We start from the raw sequence: 5492 nt of genomic DNA, 5'->3' as shown, positions 1-5492 counted from the left end.
GTCCATTGCCATTGCACACCCTTCCGCAGAAGTCGGTTTAATGCTTCGGAATTCGTGGCTTGATTCTTTATGAAACGTCGGAAGAACGACGCCATTCCTATGAATCCCTTCAGTTGTCTCTTATTCCGTGGATATGGAAAATTTCTAATTGCACTTATCTTCTTCTCAGTCGGCAGAATACCCTTTGCATCAATCATATGCCCCAAGAACTTAATCTGTGGTAATGCAAAGTGAGACTTCTCTAGGTTTACTGTAATTCCTGTCTTCTTGAATACATCAAAAATTCTTTCCAGAATATGTAAATGCTCTTCCCATATCTTCGCGGCTATTAATAAATCGTCAACGAATACAGTTATGCGACTTCGCAATTCTGGCCCAAGAGCATAATCCAACGCTGAAATGAATATTCCGGCACCGATATTTAGTCCGAACGGGACAACTTTAAATTGGTAACTTCTACCTGCATAGATGAATGCCGTATATTTCCTTGATTCTTCATTGATGGGGACTTGCCAATAAGAACTTCTCAGATCGACACTAGTCAAGTAAGAAGCATCTTGAAAATTTTGAATTAACTCATCAATATTTTCCAGATGGGTTCTCACAAGTAATATTATTTTATTGACCTCTCTCGCATCGAGGACTGGTCTTACGTTACCTCCAAGTTTTGGAACGACTAACAACGGGGAACAATATGGACTCGTTGATGGCTCAGGCAGGTCCCATTTTAGGATTCTATTTATCTCCTTTTGAACAGATTGTTTTAATCGCCAGGGGATCGGATGGTTCGTGTGACAGTAAGTTTGATGTGGCTTTACTTGCAGGAGGCAAATATACCCTCTGATAATTCCCGGTTTCTCATCAAAAATCTCTTCATAAGCCGCTAACAGATGACGAAGCTGCTGCCTTTGTTCTACGATAAGCTGATTTGATTCACTGGCTTTAAGTATTGCTGTTTGATTAAAGTCTTCATTCTGCATCGAATTATTTGAAAAATCCTTCTAACGACCGTTTGTAGTATCAATTAATTGAATGGTGGCACCGCGACAAAATTATGAGTGAATTACGTTACCTACATCTATATACTCGCAGAATCGATGAGCAAAGTAGTACAGTACTATTACTATTCCATGAGAGCATAATTACTCTTTGTAATATTCTCTCTGGTGTGTGTTGAGAGGACTTCTAGGATCTTCTCCGTGCCGAATAGCGGCATTAAATAATTGTAATTTTGCTATCGAGATTACTGGAAGAAAGTGATTGGAAATACATTGTATGCTAATCAACATATTTCCAATCTCTTTCTCCCAGTAATCTCGATAGCAAAATTACAATTATTCAATGCCGCTATTCGGCATATATATGTATGTATATTGTATGCTAATCAAGAGAAAAGTTCGGTGGCAGGAGGAACAAGACTTCTGGTCAGGTGAATACACGGTTATAAATACAAAATAAAATAGGGGTAATGCAGGAGTAGGTTTAATAATGAATAGAAAAATAGGAGTGCGGGTAAGCTACTACAAACAGCATAGTGAACGTATTATAGTGGCCAAGATAGATACGAAGCCCATGCCTAGTACAGTAGTACAAGTTTATGTGCCAACTAGCTCTGCAGATGACGAAGAAATTGAAGAAATTTATGAAGAGATAATAGAAATTATTCAGGTAGTGAAGGGAGACGAAAATTTAATAGTCATGGGTGACTGGAAATCGACAGTAGGAAAAGGGAGAGAAGGAAACATAGTAGGTGAAAATGGATTGGGGCTAAGAAATGAAAGAGGAAGCCGTCTGTTAGAATTTTGTACAGAGCTAAAACTTGGTTCAAGAATCATAAAAGAAGGTTGTATACATGGAAGAATCCTGGAGATACTAAAAGGTATCAGATAGATTATATAATGGTAAGACAGAGATTTAGGAACCAGGTTTTAAATTGTAGGACATTTCCAGGGGCAGATGTGGACTCTGACCACAATCTATTGGTTATGAACTGTAGATTAAAACTGAAGAAATTGCAAAAATGTGGGAATTTAAGGAGATGGGCCCTGGATAAACTGACTAAACCAGAGGTTGTACAGAGTTTCAGGGAGAGGATAAGGGAACAATTGACAGGAATGGGGGAAAGAAATACAGTAGAAGAAGAATGAGTAGCTCTGAGGGATGAAGTAGTGAAGGCAGCAGAGGATCAAGTAGGTAAAAAGACGAGGGCTAGTAGAAATCCTTGGGTAACAGAAGAAATATTGAATTTAATTGATGAAAAGAGAAAATATAAAAATGTAGTAAATGAGACAAGCAAAAAGGAATACAAACGTCTCCAAAATGAGATCGACAGGAAGTGCAAACTGGCTAAGCAGGCATGGCTAGAGGACAAATGTAAGGATGTGGAAACTTATCTCACTAGGGGTAAGATAGAACAGCCTACAGGAAAATTAAAGGCACTTTTGGAGGAAAGAGAGCCACTTGCATGAATATCAAGAGCTCAGATGGAAACCCAGTTCTAAGCAAAGAGGCGAAAGCAGAAAGGTGGAAGGAGTTATAGAGGGTCTATACAAGGGCGTCGTACTTGAGAACAATATTATGGAAATGGAAGAGGATGTAGATGAAGATGGAATGGGAGATACGATACTGCGTGAAGAGTTTGACAGAGCACTGAAAGACCTGAGGCGAAACAAGGCCCCGGGAGTAGACAACATTCCATTCGAACTACTGACAGCCTTGGGAGAGCGAGTCCTGACAAAACTCTACCATCTGGTGAGGAAGATGTATGAGACAGGTGAGATACCCTCAGACTTGAAGAAGAATATATTAATTCCAATCCCAAAGAAAGCAGGTGTTGACAGATGTGAAAATTACCGAACTATCAGTTTAATAAGTCACAGCTGCAAAATACTAACACGAATTATTTACAGACGAATGGAAAAACTGGTAGAAGCCGAGCTCGGGTAAGATCAGTTTGGATTCCGTAGAAATGATCGAACACGTGAGGCAATACTGATTTTACGACTTATCTTAGAAGAAAGATTAAGGAAAGGCAAACCGACGTTTCTAGCATTTGTAGACTTAGAGAAAGCTTTTGATAATATTGACTGGAATACTCTCTTTCAAATTCTAAAGGTGGCAGGGGTAAAATACAGGGAGCGAAAGGCTATTTACAATTTGTACAGAAACCAGATGGCAGTTATAAGAGTCGAGGGGCATGAAAGGGAAGCAGTGGTTGGGAAGGAAGTGAGACGGAGTTGTAGCCTCTCCCCGATGTTATTTAATCTGTATATTGAGCAAGCAGTAAAGGAAACAAAAGAAAAATTTGGAGTAGGTATTAAAATCCAGGGAGAAGAAATAAAAACTTTGAGGTTCGCCGATGACATTGTAATTCTGTCAGAGACAGCAAAGGACTTGGAAGAGCAGTTGAATGGAATGGACAGTGTCTTGAAAGGAGGATATAAGATGAACATCAACAAAAGCAAAACAAGAATAATGGAATGTAGTCGAATTAAGTCGGGTGATGCTGAGGGAATTAGATTAGGAAATGAGACACTTAAAGTAGTAAAGGAGTTTTGCTATTTGGGGAGCAAAATATGATGGTCGAAGTAGAGAGGATATAAAATGTAGACTGGCAATGGGAAGGAAAGCGTTTCTGAAGAAGAGAAAATTGTTAATATCGAGTATAGATTTAAGTGTCAGGAAGTCGTTTCTGAAAGTATTTATATGGAGTGTAGCCGTGTATGGAAGTGAAACATGGACAATAAATAGTTTGGACAAGAAGAGAATAGAAGCTTTCGAAATGTGGTGCTACAGAAGAATGTTGAAGATTAGGTGGGTAGATCACGTATCTAATGAGGAGGTATTGAATAGAATTGGAGAGAAGTTTGTGGCACAACTTCACTAGAAGAAGGGATCGGTTGGTAGGACATGTCCTGAGGCATCAAGTGATAACAAATTTGGCATTGGAAGGCAGCGTGGAGGGTAAAAATCGTAGAGGGAGACCAAGAGATGAATACACTAAGCAGATTCAGAAGGATGTAGGTTGCAGTAGGTAATGGGAAATGAAGGAGCTTGCACAGGATAGATTAGCATGGAGAGCTGCATCAAACCAGTCTCAGGACTGAAGACCAAAACAACAACAATCAAGAGAATATATACTGAGCATTTACATCAAAGGTCTGTAAGGAAGTTCATTCTATATGTATTCTCTAACTGGAAATTTGCACGGAGGTATCGTTTCGTTGGTAATCAGAAGGGAACTTCCGATGAATTCGAAACGAACCTGCAATAATTAGATCCAAGAGCTCCATTATTTCATCAGGGAATTAAACTCTATCAAAGCAAACTTTCTGCTTGATCTGAGGTTTCCCGACTGACTACGCATCGCAAGAAAACCAAGACATTTTATTTACACAGGATTGCAGATCGCTTCGAATCATCGAGACTGCGGACAAGGAGGGTCATCGACATATTCTGATTAAACAAGTAAAGCTTAATTATAGCTTTCTTGAGCGACTGTGATGACTGTGATATGGCTGCTTATGAATGAGATCAATAAAAATATACTAACTTTCCTCCTCACCAGCAACCAGTATAAACACAATAAAAATTAAAAATATATTATCACTAGTGTGACAGGACTCTCTTGTATTGTTCTATAACACATGTATTTTCTGTTTCATGATAAACTACGAGAACGCGCTGGAACTAAGCAGCAGAGATATCCTGTGCTGACAGTGAAGGTTGCCGACAGGAAAGGTTTCACCTACTAGACATGAATTGAACTCCTTGTCCGCAGTCTCGATGATTCGAAGCGATCTGCAATCCCGTGTAAATAAAATGTCTTGGTTTTCTTGCGTTGCGTAGTCAGTCGGGAAACCTCAGATCAAGCGGGAAGTTTGCTTTGATAGAGTTTAATTATCCAATGAAATAATGGAGCTCTTGGATGTAATAATTGCCGTTTCGTTTCCAATTCATCGGAAGTTCCCTTCCGATTACCAACGAAACGACACCTCCGTACAAATTTCCAATTAGAGAATCCGTATATAATGAAATTCTTTACACACCTTGGATGTAAATGCTCAGTATATATTTTCTTGAGTAGCATACAATATATTTTCAATCTCTTTCTTCCAGTAATCCCAACAGCAAAATTACAATTATTCAGTGCCTCTATTCGGCACGGAGAGGATCCTAAAGTCCCCTCAACAGACCAGAGAGAATATTACAAAGAGTAATTATGCGCTCATGGAATAGTAATAATACTGTACTACTTTGCGCATCGATTCTGCGAGTATACAGATGGTCAAGTAGGTAACGTAATTCACTCATAGAATTGTGCAGGGATAATTAGTAGAATATAAAGAGATATTACACAGTTGTTTTATGCTTCATTGGCCATCCGTGTTAATAATCATTCAAATAAGACGTGTTCCACTGCATGATAGTATTCTTTGTTTTAAATGAATGAGCATGATTATTTGGGGTGGTTCCTCACTCTGTTAGTCACC

This window comes from Schistocerca serialis, chromosome 1, assembly GCF_023864345.2.
Source record: "Schistocerca serialis cubense isolate TAMUIC-IGC-003099 chromosome 1, iqSchSeri2.2, whole genome shotgun sequence".
NCBI lineage: Eukaryota > Metazoa > Arthropoda > Insecta > Orthoptera > Acrididae > Schistocerca > Schistocerca serialis.
The sequence above is the reverse complement of the archived record's forward strand: the minus strand, read 5'-3'. Positions refer to the sequence as shown.